Below are 15,990 nucleotides of genomic sequence, written 5' to 3'. Positions count from 1 at the left end.
AACGGGGACAGGTGAATACCGCAAGTGCTGGGGGCCTGAGCCAGCGGCGACACTGGCACCTGGCCCCCATAGCGCGCCGGTGTCCCCCCCTGCTCAGGACACCGACACCTGGGGCCCAGCGACGAGAGGTATGTAATTTTTTTTTTTTATCGCAGCAGCAGCAGCATATGGGGCAAATTATTCTGTGGAGCATCTTATGGGGCCATCAACCTTTATGGAGCAGCATATGAGGCATATTATTCTATGGAGCATCTTATGGGGCCATCAACTTTTATGGAGCAGCATATGGGGCATATTATTCTATGGAGCATCTTATGGGGCCATCAACTTTTATGGAGCAGCATATGGGCATATTATTCTATGGAGCATCTTATGGGGCCATTAATAACCTTTGTGCAGCATTATATGGGGCATATTTTTGTATGGAGCATCTTATGGGGCCCATCATGAACTTTATGGAGCATTATATGGGGCGTATTTTGTATGGAGCATCTTATGGGGCCCATCATGAACTGTATGGAGCATTATATGGGGCTCCTGATTCAATATGGATATTAAAAAACGTTTAACCTACTGATGTCTCAATTAATTTTACTTTTATTGGTATCTATTTTTATTTTGAAATTTACCTGTAGCTGCTGCATTTTTCACCCTAGGCTTACACTCGAGTCATTAAGTTTTCCCAGTTTTTTTGTGGCAAAATTAGGGGTCTTATACTCAAGTATATACGGTACCTTCTTAAGTTTCAGAAAGAAACAGGCTTGGTCGTTTGCTATTTCTAAAGGTATTTCTCAGCAGCCCAATTACTTACATTTCAGGATTTCTGACTGTGAAAGATGTTTACTCAATATGAAAAAAGGTTTTGTTACACAAGAACATTTTTTAAGAGATGGCCAATGTTTTAATCTTGGAACCATACTTGGGAATCTATAGAAAGGATATTAAATACTAACATGGTAATTGGATGCACCTCATCATGGGATAATATTATATATACACTGCTCAAAAAAATAAAGGGAACACTTTTACAGAATATAACTACAAGTAAATCAAACTTCTGAGAAATTAAACTGTCCACTTAGGAAGCAACGCTGTTTGACAATCAATTTCACATGCTGTTGTGCAAATGGAATAGACAACAGATGGAAATTATTGGCAATTATCAAAACACCCTCAGTAAAGGAGTGGTTCTGCAGGTGGGGACCACAGACCACATCTCAGTACTAATGCTTTCTGGCTGATGTTTTGGTCACTTTTGAATGTTGGTTGTGCTTTCACACTCGTGGTAGCATGAGACCGACTCTACAACCCACACAAGTGGCTCAGGTAGTGCAGCTCATCCAGGATGGCACATCAATGCGAGCTGTGGCAAGGTTTGCTGTGTCAGCTTAGTGTCCAGAGGCTGGAGGCGTTACTAGGAGACACGCCAGTAAACCAGAAGACGTGGAGGGGGCCGTAGGAGGGCAACAACCCAGCAGCAGGACCGCTACCTCAGCCTTTGTGCAAGGAGGAACAGGAGGAGCACTGCCAGAGCCCTGCAAAATGACCTCTAACAGGCCACAAATGTGCATGTGTCTGCACAAACGGTTAGAAACCGACTCCATGAGGATGGTCTGAGTGCCCGACGTCCATAGATGGGGGTTGTGCTCACTGCCCAACACCGTGCAGGAAGCTTTTCAATTGCCACACACCAGGATTGGCAAATTCGCCACTGGCGCCCTGTGCTCTTCACAGATGAAAGCAGGTTCACACTGTGCACATGTGACAGACGTGACAGAGTCTGGAGACGCCATGGAGAGCGATCTGCTGCCTGCAACATCCTTCAGCATGACCTGTTAGGCAGTGGGTCAGTAATGGTGTGGGGTGGCATTTCTTTGGAGGGCCGCACAGACCTCCATGTGCTCACCAGAGGTAGCCTGACTGCCATTAGGTACCGAGATGAGATCCTCAGACCCCTTGTGAGACCATATGCTGGTGCGGTTGGCCCTGGGTTCCTCTTAATGAAGGACAATGCCAGACCTCATGTGGCTGCAGTGTGTCAGCAGTTCCTGCAAGATGAAGGCATTGAAGCTATGGACTGGCCCGCCTGTTCCCCAGACCTGAATCCGATTGAACTCATCTGGGACATCATGTCTCGCACCACCCACCAACGTCTTGTTGCACCTTAGACTGTCCAGAAGTTGGCGGATGCTTTAGTGCATGTCTGGGAGGAGATCCCTCACGAGACCATCCGCCACCTCATCAGGAGCATGCCCAGGCATTGTACAGGGAGGTCATACAGGCACGTGGAATCCACACACACTACTGAGCATCATTTCCTTGTCTTAATGCATTTCCACTGAAGATGGATCAGCCTGTAACTTCATTTTCCACTTTGATTTTGAGCATCATCCAATTCCAGACCTCCGTGGGATATTAGTATAGATTTGCGTTGATCATTTTTAGGTTTTATTGTTCTCAACACATTCCACTATGTAATGAATAAAGATTTACAACTGGAATATTTCATTCAGTGATATCTAGGAATGGATGCAAGATTTTAGTGTCCCCTTTATTTTTTTGAGCAGTGTGATATACACAGCTCACATGATGGAAGCTATAGATGGAATACACTGAAAGTTTCCCATCAGATGAAAAGCATGATGATTTACAAGAGGTTGTGCAGCATCTGAAGCGGAAAAGCTGTGGATGGAGCGCTACTTGAGCGTTATAGTGGCTGTGGGGCGCCCACTGATTACAGACCAGCTCTGCAGGATGGGGAGCAGCGCTGTGCTCAGTCTGCTGTCTGTCCCGGGGTCCTGGCGGAGAGGGGGATGGGTGGAGCACTGCTGCTGATGGTGATGATGAGAGAAGCGAGGGTGGAGTCTCCATCTGAGCGCAGGGCAGGGTGGCTGCTGTGCTCCCAGCCTCCTGCAGAGGTCGCTGTGGCGCTGGCTCTCTCCGCCCCTCTCCGGGAAGAATCAGTGCAGCTGTTGCTGTGTCTGAGGCTGCGGATTCCTCCAGTCCACTCCCTTCATTTCATCCCTGCTCCGAGCTCAGGCGGCTGCCATCCTGCAGGCTCCACACTCCAGTGCATTCCAGGTAATGGCTCCAGCCCCCGCTATTACTGCGCTTCTGCCATGGATTGATGGTGGGTGGGTTAGAGACCTGGATCACGCCGCATCCATACTGGGCTGTGTTCTGTATAGGCATTAATGCACGGGGAGGGCTGGATGCTCCTGGCTGCAGTCTGCATCATTGCAGCAGCACAAGCTCCCTCCTCTGCTGTAGTGTCCTTATACACGGGAAGGGAAGAAGACGTCAAGGAGGGGCTTATGGGGACCGATCGCAGGAGGTGCCCCCCTGGGAAGGGGCTGTGGTGTGCTGCCGGCTGTGGGAGCAGTGCCAAAGAGCCGGGATAACGGTGCGGGCACAGGCGTGGTCCTGTGTGCATGTACGTGCTGTGTGTGTGTGCATTGTAGGGGAACAGTGCTGTATCTGTGTGTGTGTAGGTGCTGTGTGTGCATGTAGGGGAGCAGTGCAGTGTGTGCATGTATGTGCTGTGTGTGTGTGCGTGCATGTAGGGGAGCAGTGTTGTATCTGTGTGTGTGTGTGTGTGTGCATGTAGGGCAGCAGTGCAGTGTGTGCATGTAGGTGCTGTGAGTGTGTGTGCGTGCATGTAGGGGAGCAGTGCTGTATCTGTATGTGCTGTGTGTGCATGTAGGGAGCAGTACAGTGTGTGTGTGTATGTAGTGCTGTGTGTGTGCATGTAGGGGAGCAGCGCTGTATGTGCAGTGCGTTCGTGTAGGGGAGCAGTGCAGTGTGTGCATGTAGGGTCAGTAGTGCTGCACATCTGCTCCTGATCATCCGGTTATATAAGCACAGGGGAGTAAGGTCTCTGTGTGTAATATATAATGTATTACTCCAATGGGTCAGTGTTGGATTGTTGCCACTTTGCTTTTTACCCCCTGGTTTTCTGGTGCCCACCTTCAACAGGTTTTTTTTCCCCCTTTTTGTCATCCCAGTGATTTCCTCTTTATTTTAGCCTGTACAGGTGGATAGTAGAAGTCCAAGTACACAGATGCCCCTGCCATGCTCAGGGTGACATCTCCCCTGCACTACATGTATATGTTGTATCATACACCAGAGCCTTTTATATGGTGCCCCAGGGTGGCATCCTTTTTGGCACTGCATATAAAAATCCTCCAAAGTATTTGTCTGGTAAGAACCACCTGGGTGTCTGAAATTCAATGCAGTGTGAGGTTTTCCATGCGCGGATTCTGAGGATGATGCAGCACTATGCAGCAAACTGACAAACCCAGTATGATGGTTGCAGTTCACATGGGCATCTGCTGGTGTGCCCAGTACAACCCCACCCAAGGATGTTTATAGTCAATGGCCCCCTCCCCCTCCTCTACTGGTCAAGCTGTGCCCAGTTGGTGAACATTCCCCTGATTTCCAGCAGTAGTAATGTTGGAGCTCTGTGTACTTGCTCTAATGTGTGCTGCCTTGTAATGAAGGCAGTGGGGGTGGTTAATTACAGTTCTGCAGATTTAATGCGGTCAAATGGAAGTGCATTCAGCCCTAAGGTCTAGGACATTAACCATTTTACTTCCAGAAGAGTTTACTATAGGGGTGATTACTATTTCTAGATTAGTCGTTGCAGGCTGGGCACATTCATTGGTTGCTGTGGGTGGGATGATGTGCGGACGTGTTCATGCTTTATGATTCCATTTTTCTTTTGGATCTTTGTCTAAATCCAAAATTAACAAGTAAAATCTGTTCCATCCAACATCTTGATGTCTGGTGTAATTGCATGAAGTTTCTGTTGACCGGCCGCCAAGTTAGAGCTAACCTCACCAATATCTCTGCTGAAGACTCTGAAGAACTAGTGGATTCCACCAACTCACAAGTCCTTTGGAATTCTGCACCTGTCTTGTAGGAATGTCAGGGTACGCATGTGTCGATGGTGGAGGGACGGAGTCGTTCTCAGGCGTGGCAGGATGTATGGAATTCCTGGCACAACTTCCATGGCATCTGTAAGCACGGATGAGGTGCAGAAACATGACATTTTGGAAGATTTACTGCTATATTAGGCTACTGAATATGTTCTACCACGGCTTCTCAATTTTTTTTTTTTCTTTTTTTCCGACTGGGTCCTCGCCAGCCAGAATACAATTCCTAGACTGACAGTAGTCATATTCTATGCCAGCTTTATAAAAATTACCTAAATGACTTCACCATCAACAGTGGGGCGCCCTATCGGTGACACCACCTTTGAGGAGCGCAGGTATAGCGCATACATTATGCACACATGTAACTCGTCTATGGGACATCTTGGCTTTAGGGTTACATGTCTGGGGGAGCTGTTTTAATGTTTTTTTTTTTTTATTATTGTATTTGAATCTGTTGATATCTAAATGATCAGATTTGACCTTTGTTGCGGTCTGCATTTGTGTCTGTACTATTCTTGTCTGACTTGGGATGGATCTGTTTCTATACTTGCCCAATGAGAGATGAATGGTGGAAATTTACCACCAGCTTTCAGGTATGTTATTGGAATGTGCAGCATGCCTCCTTGGTGATACACGGAGGGAGATTGTGAAAAATGCCAGGCCGCATCTGGTGGTGGTGACAGAAATGATTATTAGATTTGTAAGGGAATGTGCACACTACTTTTTTTTTTTTGCGCTTAAAAATGTAGTTTTCTAGTGGAAACCACTTCACGAAGCTCTCCTTCTTTTGAGATGTTTTTTGAGGAGTGTATTATTCCCCTTTTTTTTGTGCAGCCTCCTGATTGGACAGTAAATATTTAGGAGCCGATTCCCTCAGCCGCTTCTGAGATATGACGCAGTTTTTTTTATTTTTCCCACTAGGCGTTTTTCTAAATCTGAAGTGGTGGGGGGAGAATGCTTAAATGCCCCTGTTTGTGTACTTATTACATAGTTACATAGTTATTAAGGTTGAAGGAAGACTTTAAGTCCATCTAGTTCAACCCATAGCCTAGCATGCCCTAACATGTTGATCCAGGGGAAGGCAAAAAAACCCCATGTGGTAAGAGTAAGCTCCATCATGGGGAAAAAAATTCCTTCCCGACCCCACATACGGCAATCAGACTAGTTCCCTGGATCAACGCCTTATCAACTTAATTACTGTGAGCTAAATGAACCAGTGCTTTTAATGTCCGTGCACCAGAAATTGGGGAAAATCTAAATTTTGTCAGTAATGAAGACTGCGGACACAACGTTAAAACAGTTATTGTTTGTGTTTTTTTTCTTGTTAAAATCTTGTAATTTTTACCACACGCTTTAAAATTGTCCAAAACATGAAAAACTTTAAACTTGACCTGAAGATTTCAGTCACGATTTGTATATTGGATAATAAACACCACAAACCAGGCATTAGCATTGGTTTTGGGGATGTCTGGACACTGACTGGAAAACAACGCTCAAGTTTTTCTTTTTGTAAATGATCAAATCTCGTGGGCATCTATTCCTTAGGCCGGTTTCACACGTCAGTGGCTCCAGTACGTGAGGTGACAGTTTCCTCACGTACCGGAGACACTGACACACGTAGACCCATTAAAATCAATGCATCTGTGCAGATGTCATTGATTTTTTGCGGACCGTGTCTCCGTGTGACAAACACGGAGACATGTCTGTGTTCGTGGGAGCGCACGTATTACACGGACCCATTAAAGTCAATGGGTCCGTGTAAAACACGGACCACACACGGACCTTCTCCGTGTGCAGTCTGTGTGGCGTGCAGGAGACAGCGCTACAGTAAGCGCTGTTCCCCCCACATGGTGCTGAAGCCGCGATTCATATCTTCTGTGCAGCAGCGTTTGCTGCATAGAAGATATGAATAATAGTGTTTAAAAGAAAGATCTATCTGTCCGCCGCCCTCCCACCCCCTGTGCGCCCCCCCCCCCGCTGTTTTGAAAATACTCACCCGCTTCCCTCGTTGGCTGTCGATGCTTCCTGTGCTGGCCGCCCCTTCTACTGTATGCGGTCACGTGGGGCCGCCGATTAGAGTCATGAATATGTGGCTCCACCTCCCATAGGGGTGGAGCCGCCTATTCATGACTGTAAATGAGCGGCCCCACGTGACCGCATACAGTAGAAGGGGCGGCCAGCACAGGAAGCATCGACAGCCAACGAGGGAAGCGGATGAGTATTTTCAGAACAGCGGGGGGCGCACAGGGGGTGGGAGGGCGGCGGACAGATAGATCTTTCTTTTAAACACTATTATTCATATCTTCTATGCAGCAAACGCTGCTGCACAGAAGATATGAACCGTGGCTTCAGCACGATGCAGTGTACCACACGCGTGGGTACCACACGCTCCGTGTGGTACCCACTCGGCACACGGGCGGCACACGTGAGCCGCACGTATGGCCTACGTGAGCTCACGGGCACACGGATAACTCCGGTACCGATTTTTTCCGGTACCGGAATTATCTGGACGTGTGGGACAGTCCTTAGGCCTCGGTCACACCATCAGTATTTGGTCAATATTTTACCTCAGTATTTGACAAAACCAGGAGTGGAACAATCAGAAGTAGAATAGACACGTCACAGCTTCTGTATTTATCACTCACTCCTGGTTTTAAATACTGAGGTAAAAATCTCACCAAATACTGATAGTGTGACCATGGCCTTACACATCAAGCTTCCATGCGGTATATTAGAAGACGCACTTGCTTTTTAAATGCCGTGTCTGCTATATATTATTAATTAGCAGTCAGCCATTTGGTAATGTTTTATGAGGCGGTTGTTATGATTGTAGTAACCGATCTTGGATGAGTCTTCACCCAGGAAGATGAGGAGATGCTCGTATCGTCTTTGGCTCCATTTCTGGAATCACATAAGGGACATTGATCAAACTAGCTATGAGAAAAACCAGGCCTTGTTTCCCATAGCAACCAGTCACAGCACAGCTTTCATTTTGTATTCTGCCATTGCAAAATGAAACGTGCACTGTGGTTTTCATGGGCAGCAAGGCATGTTTTCATGACAGGGCTTCATGCAATTTATTTTATTTTTTTTCAGGAAATGTTGAAGGATCACAACCAAAAGGAATTAGCTTCAATGTAGTAGTAGTAGTATTAGCAAATACCTCCAATTAGAAACGTAGTATAGTTCTTCTGATTCGCTAGGTCACTTGCCCCATGTGCAGGGCAATGCAGTAGCTTAGGTGTTAGTGGTCGTAACCATGGATACCTAAGCTCCTGCAATGCTCTGCACATGGGGTAAACCACATAGCGAATAATGAGAACTATGCTAGATTTCTAATTGGAGATATTTGCTAATATCATTACACCTACTACATATTGGGATAGGATCTTGGAGCTGGAAATACACCTCTAATTTCATCCTTTCTTCAGGATGGCTCTGAAAACTGCAAGGGAGCTTGTATCCTATGGATGTATATGACTCATGCACAGAGCCTTCATGGAGCACCAGTAGGTAATTGGGAATGGTCATTTATTGATTATCTGCTGGTGTAAACATGCCTGCAACCACCCAACCACGAGCAAAACACTGACAAAAGGCCCAGGCATCTTCTGGACGTTGTTTTTTAGCCTTCCCATTAAGTTGTATTTAAAGCATAACTCGAGCGTTGTTTTTTTCCAGCCCTGGAGTGACTCTTTAAATGTAAGCCTCCTGCCCCAGTCATATACTCACCTTCTGACGTTTTCACAGCTTTTTTCGGTCCTCCTGCGCCATTTTGTCAGCTCTGCTTCTGACAGAACAAGGCCCTCATAGACCTACCATATATAGACTTAGGCCATGTGCACACGTTGCGGTTTTTGCTGCGGATCCGCAGCAGTTTTCCATGCGGTGTGCAGTACCATGTTAACGTATGGAAAACAAAAACCGCTGTGCACATGCTGCGGGAAAAAAACGCTCAAACGCTGCGGTTTATTTTCCGCAGCATGTTAATTCTTTTTGCGGAATCCGCAGCGATTTTACACCTGCTCCATATTAAAAAAACGCAGGTGTAAAACCGCGGAAAATCCGCAGTAAAACCGCGATAAATCCGCAGGAAAAACGCTGTGTTTTTGCCCTGCGGATTTATCAAAATCAGTGCGGAAAAATCCGCACACCAGTCCGCAGCGTGTGCACATAACTTTATAAAGTGACCTCCGCACTGCTGCATGAAACACTGGAGCAGCCAGCAGGTCCCTTTACACCGACTGGAAGTGGCGGCAAAAATGGATGAAAACGCTGGCAGGTGAGTATCGGGCAGGGGACTAAGCGCCACTCCAGGAGTGCAATTCAAAACAAACGCTGGAGTGGTGCTTTAACCCCTTCACCCCCAAGGGTGGTTTGCACGTTAATGACCGGGCCAATTTTTACAATTCTGACCACTGTCCCTTTATGAGGTTATAACTCTGGAACGCTTCAACGGATCTTGGCGATTCTGACATTGTTTTCTCGTGACATATTGTACTTCATGATAGTGGTAAAATTTCTTCGATATAACTTGCGTTTATTTGTGAAAAAAACGAATATTTGGCGAAAATTTTGAAAATGTCGCAATTTTCCAACTTTGAATTTTTATGCCCTTAAATCACAGACATATGTCATGCAAAATACTTAATAAGTAACATTTCCCACATGTCTACTTTACATCAGCACAATTTTGGAACCAAAATTTTTTTGGGTGACGGAGTTATAAGGGTTAAAAGTTGACCAGCAATTTCTCATTTTTACAACACCATTTTTTTTTAGGGACCACATCTCATTTGAAGTCATTTTGAGGGGTCTATATGATAGAAAATACCCAAGTGTGACACCATTCTAAAAACTGCACCCCTCAAGGTACTCAAAACCACTTTCAAGAAGTTTATTAACCCTTCAGGTGTTTCACAGGAATTTTTGGAATGTTTAAATAAAATTAAACATTTAACTTTTTTTCACTCAAAATTTGTTTCAGCTCCAATTTGTTTTATTTTACCAAGGGTAACAGGAGAAAATAGACCCCAAAATTTGTTGTACAATTCGTCCTGAGTACGCTGATACCCCATATGTGGGTGTAAACCATTGTTTGGGCGCAGGGCAGAGCTCGGAAGGAAAGGAGCGCCATTTGACTTTTCAATGCAAAATTGACTGGAATTGAGATGGGACGCCATGTTGCATTTGGAGAGCCCCTGATGTGCGTAAAAATTGAAACCCCCCACAAGTGACACCATTTTGGAAAGTAGACCCCCTAAGGATCTTATCTAGATGTGTGTTGAGCACTTTGACCCAACAAGTGCTTCACAGAAGTTTATAATGCAGAGCCGTAAAAATAAAAATCATATTTTTTCACAAAAATGATCTTTTCGCCCCCATTTTTTTATTTCCCCAAGGGTAAGAGAAGAAATTAGACCACAAACGTTGTTGTGCAATTTGTCCTGAGTACGACGATACCCCATATGTGGGGATAAACCACTGTTTGGGCACATAGCAGAGCTCGGAAGGGAAGGAGCGCTATTTTACTTTTCAATGCAAAATTGACTGGAATTAAGATGGGATGCCATGTTGCGTTTGGAGAGCCCCTGATGTGCCTAAACATTAAAAACCCCCACAAGTGACACCATTTTGGAAAGTAGACCCCTTAAGGAACTTATCTAGATGTGTGTTGAGCACTTTGACCCAACAAGTGCTTCACAGAAGTTTATAATGCAGAGCCGTAAAAATAAAAATCATATTTTTTCACAAAAATGATCTTTTCGCCCCCATTTTTTTATTTCCCCAAGGGTAAGAGAAGAAATTAGACCACAAACGTTGTTGTGCAATTTGTCCTGAGTACGACGATACCCCATATGTGGGGATAAACCACTGTTTGGGCACATAGCAGAGCTCGGAAGGGAAGGAGCGCTATTTTACTTTTCAATGCAAAATTGACTGGAATTAAGATGGGATGCCATGTTGCGTTTGGAGAGCCCCTGATGTGCCTAAACATTAAAAACCCCCACAAGTGACACCATTTTGGAAAGTAGACCCCCTAAGGAACTTATCTAGATGTGTTTTGATAGCTTTGAACCCCCAAGTGTTTCACTACAGTTTATAACGCAGAGCCGTGAAAATAAAAATTCCTTTTTTTTTTTCACAAAAATGATTTTTAGCCCCCAGTTTTGTATTTTCACAAGGGTATCAGGATAAATTGGACCCCAAACTTTGTTGTTCAATTTGTCCTGAGTACGCTGATACCCCATATGTGGGGGGAACCACTGTTTGGGCGCATGACAGAGCTCGGAAGGGAAGGAGCGCCATTTGGAATGCAGACTTAAATGGATTGGTCTGCAGGCGTCACGTTGCATTTGCAGAGCCCCTGATGTACCCAAACAGTACAAACCCCCCACAATTGACCCCATATTGGAAACTAGACCCCCCAAGGAACTTATCTAGATGTGTTATGAGAACTTTGAACCCCCAAGTGTTTCACTACAGTTTATAACGCAGAGCCGTGAAAATAAAAATTCCTTTTTTTTTCACAAAAATGATTTTTTAGCCCCCCAGTTTTGTATTTTCACAAGGGTACCAGGATAAATTGGGCTCCAAAAGTTGTTGTCCAATTTGTCCTGAGTACGTTGATACCCCATATGTGGGGGGGAACCACTGTTTGGGTGCATGACAGAGCTCGGAAGGGAAGGAGCGTCATTTGGAATGCAGACTTAAATGGATTGGTCTGCAGGCGTCACGTTGCATTTGCAGAGCCCCTGATGTACCCAAACAGTACAAACCCCCCACAAGTGACCCCATATTGGAAACTAGACCCCCCAAGGAACTTATCTAGATGTGTTGTGAGAACTTTGAACCCCCAAGTGTTTCACTACAGTTTATAACGCAGAGCCGTGAAAATAAAAATTCTTTTTTTTTTCACAAAAATGATTTTTTAGCCCCCAGTTTTGTATTTTCACAAAGGTATCAGGATAAATTGGACCCCAAAAGTTGTTGATCAATTTGTCCTGAGTACGCTGATACCCCATATGTGGGGGGGAACCACTGTTTGGGCGCATGACAGAGCTCGGAAGGGAAGGAGCGCCATTTTGAATGCAGACTTAAATGGATTGGTCTGCAGGCGTCATGTTGCATTTGCAGAGCCCCTGATGTACCCAAACAGTACAAACCCCCCACAAGTGACCCCATATCGGAAACTAGACCCCCCAAGGAACTTATCTAGATGTGTTGTGAGAACTTTGAACCCCCAAGTGTTTCACTACAGTTTACAACGCAGAGCCGTGAAAATAAAAAATCTTTTTTTTCCCACAAAACTTATTTTTGGCCCCCAGTTTTGTATTTTCCCAAGGGTAGCAGGAGAAATTGGACCCCAAAAGATGATGTCCAATTTGTCCTGAGTACGCTGATACCCCATATGTTGGGGTAAACCCCTGTTTGGGCACACGGGAGAGCTCTGAAGGGAAGGAGCACTGTTTTCCTTTTTCAACGCAGAATTGGCTGGAATTCAGATCGGATGCCATGTCCCGTTTGGAGAGCCCCTGATGTGCCTAAACAGTGGAAACCCCCCAATTATAACTGAAACCCTAATCCAAACACATCCCTAACCCTAATCCCAACGGTAACCCTAACCACTCCTCTAACCCAGACACACCCAACCCTATTACCAACCGTAAATGTAATCCAAACCCTAACCCTATCTTTAGCCCCAACCCTAACTGTAGCTCCAACCCTAGCCCCAACCCTAACCCTAGCCCTAACCCTAGCAATAACCCTAGCCCTATCACTAGCCCTAACACTAGCCGTAACACTAGCCCTAACCCTAGCCCTAACCCTAGCCCCAACCCTAGCCCTAACCCTAGTCCTAACCCTTGCCCTAACCCTAACCCTAGCCCTAACTCTAGTCCTAACTCTAGCCCTAACCCTAGCCCCAACCCTAGCCCTAACCCTAACCCTAACCCTAGCCCTAACTCTAGTCCTAACTCTAGCCCTAACCCTAACCCTAATGGGAAAATGGAAATAAATACATTTTTTAATTTTTTTATTTTTCCCTAACTAAGGGGGTGATGAAGGGGGGTTTGATTTACTTTTATAGTGGGTTATTTAGCAGATTTTTATGATTGGCAGTTGTCACACACTGAAAGACGCTTTTCATTGCAAAAAATATTTTTTGCGTTACCACATTTTGAGAGCTGTAATTTTTCCATATTTGAGTCCACAGAGTTATGTGAGATCTTGTTTTTTTGCGGGACGCGTTGACGTTTTTATTGGTAACATTTTCGGACACGTGACATTTTTTGATCGCTTTTTATTCCGATTTTTGTGAGGCAGAGTGATCAAAAACCAGCTATTCATGAATTTATTTTGGGGGAGGCGTTTATACCGTTCCGCGTTTGGTAAAATTGATAAAGCAGTTTTATTCGTCGGGTCAGTACGATTACAGCGATATCTCATTTATATCATTTTTTTATGTTTTGGCGCTTTTATACGATAAAAACTATTTTATAGAAAAAAATAATTATTTTGGTATCGCTTTATTCTCAGGACTATAACTTTTTTATTTTTTTGCTGATGATGCTGTATGGCGGCTCTTTTTTTGCGGGACAAGATGACGTTTTCAGCGGTACCATGGTTATTTATATCAGTCTTTTTGATCGCGTGTTATTCCACTTTTTGTTCGGCAGTATGGTAATAAAGCGTTGTTTTTTGCCTCGTTTTTTTTTTTTTTCTTACGGTGTTTACTGAAGGGGTTAACTAGTGGGGCAGTTTTATAGGTTGGGTCGTTACGGACGCGGCGATACTAAATATGTGTACTTTTATTGTTTTTTTTATTTTATTTAGCTAAAGAAATGTATTTATGGGAATAATTTTTTTTTTTTTTTCTTTATTTAGGATATTTTTTTTATTTTTTTTTTACACACATGTGGGGAATTTTTTTTTAACTTTTTTACTTTGTCCCAGGGGGGGACATCACAGATCATTGATCTGGCAGTGTGCACAGCACTCTGCCAGATCTGTGATCTGCTGTGCAGGGCTGCAGGCTTACCAAGTGTCTGCTCTGAGCAGACACTCGGTAAGCCACCTCCTTCCCTGCAGGACCCGGATGCCGCGGCCATCTTGGATCCGGGACCTGCGGCGAGGAGGGAGGTAGGAGACCCTCAGAGCAACGCGATCACATCGCGTTGCTCCGGGGGTCTCAGGGAAGCCCGCAGGGAGCCCCCTCCCTGCGCGATGCTTCCCTATACCGCCGGTACACCGCGATCATGTTTGATCGCGGTGTGCCGGGGGTTAATGTGCCGGGGGCGGTCCGTGACCGCTCCTGGCACATAGTGCCGGATGTCAGCTGCGATATGCAGCTGACACCCGGCCGCGATCGGCCGCGCTCCCCCCGTGATCGCGGCCGATCTGCTATGACGTACTATCCCGTCGAGGGTCAGATAGGCCCAGGTCACCTCGACGGGATAGTACGTCAAAGGTCACAGAGGGGTTAAAAGTATGACGTGACTTCAGAACATAATATACCTGAAGAATGATAAGGTGAATGATCAGGTCACTTCTTTTAACCGTGTGGCGTCTTTGAAAGCTTAATGGTAAGTTCACACTGGGCGTTTTTGTAACTTTTTTCTGCAGCAAAACCTGATTTCTTGGCAAGAAAGAAGCTGCGTCAAAAACACAGATTTAGGCTCTTTTTTGTTGCGGTTTTGGTGCGTTTTTTGCGTTAACTTGTCTTTGTCCATGCTAATGACCATGACTTTTCTGCAGCAAAAACGCTGCAAATAATGATACCTGCGTTTTTGCATAGTTTTTTCAACACCCGTTTAAGCCAATGGGTGAAAAATGCTGCAAAAACGCTGAAAGAAGTGACATGCTCTATGTCCCAACACAAGCAGCAAAGCACAAAATCCTGATGACAAAAAAACCATTGTGTGTGTATGAGATTTCTGAAATCTCATAGGCTTTGCTGGTACTGTAAAAAGCAGCTGAAAATTAGCATTAAAAAAAAGCAGCAAAAACGCCCAGTGTGAACATACCCTTAAGCGATTAAAACTAACAGCTTGAACATATGAACTGCAAAGTGGTTTTACAATAGAAATTAATAAGAAGTCTTTTTAATCATATATTTTTTTTTTTCTTTAAAGCATATTTTCTGGTGTCTTTCAAGAAACCCCCCAAAATATCTATGACCTTATGATACCTAAAGGTGCCTCTAACTTTACCTGCTCTGTTAGGCGCCATACAACTAAAAGGGCAACGAATTATGGAAGCATTTGGGCCATACACAGGGGGACTAGATGTACATTTTACTTGCAGGTCTGAGTCTTCTCATCGACTTTTAAGTATATGTCTTTTGTTGGGTCATAATCTGAATAGTCGGAATATCACAGCATAAAAACGTCATGTGGTTGTAATTTAAAAACAATTTGTTGTAATCCCTAATCCTGACTTTTTTTTTTAAATTGTCAGATTGTATTAAACAGCTGCCGTTTTGTTAGATAATATATATTTATAATATACCAAAATGGCAGCTGTTATATATTCATATATATTTTCATATCTATACATTAGTTTATACTGACGCGGTCTTGCGTGTAAGGTAACACAAGTCAGTCTACATTGCTGATGGATTTTATATTACTGTTTTATTTAGACAAATTAAACGGCTAAATGTTTTTATTTGCTTTATTTATTTGATAATTATACAGATGAGTTATGAGTTATTGTCACTACTAATAATGCTTTTTCTGATTGGACTTCCGTGCCAAGTGCTTGTCATCACTGTTGGGGGGATTCCATGGCTAAAGAATGCCTCCTGTTATTTGTTTGAAGGGCGGCTGTCACCAGCTATGGCATTAAACACGGCTTTGCTGACATCGGAGGTTAGCTCTACACGTTCATTGGCGTTGATGCGTTAGACTTGAAATATTTTGAAAGGGCATTTAGGAGTGAGACAGAGAAGTCTTGGAAATGAACTGAATATACGTCAGGTTTTTATGATCGATGTTTTGTACTGTTAGAGGACATATTGCAAAGTTGGTGTAGATTTAATTTCAAGAGATCAATT

At 44.4% G+C, this 15,990-nt stretch overlaps 1 protein-coding gene across 1 annotated transcript in view; it reads left to right on the top strand.

The window, feature by feature from the left end:
• The first annotated feature begins 2,869 nt into the window (after window positions 1-2,869).
• SPTBN1 (spectrin beta, non-erythrocytic 1) overlaps window positions 2,870-15,990 on the top strand; it is a 205,977-nt gene continuing 192,856 nt past the window's right edge. The window contains exon 1 of the mRNA XM_077282706.1: window positions 2,870-3,081. The gene's annotated coding sequence lies outside the window, so the exon portion shown is untranslated. The remainder of the gene's footprint in view (window positions 3,082-15,990) is intronic.

This window comes from Ranitomeya variabilis, chromosome 2, assembly GCF_051348905.1.
Source record: "Ranitomeya variabilis isolate aRanVar5 chromosome 2, aRanVar5.hap1, whole genome shotgun sequence".
NCBI classification, from domain to species: Eukaryota; Metazoa; Chordata; class Amphibia; order Anura; family Dendrobatidae; genus Ranitomeya; species Ranitomeya variabilis.
Note: the sequence above shows the minus strand (reverse complement) of the source record. Positions and strands in the feature narration are given on the sequence as shown.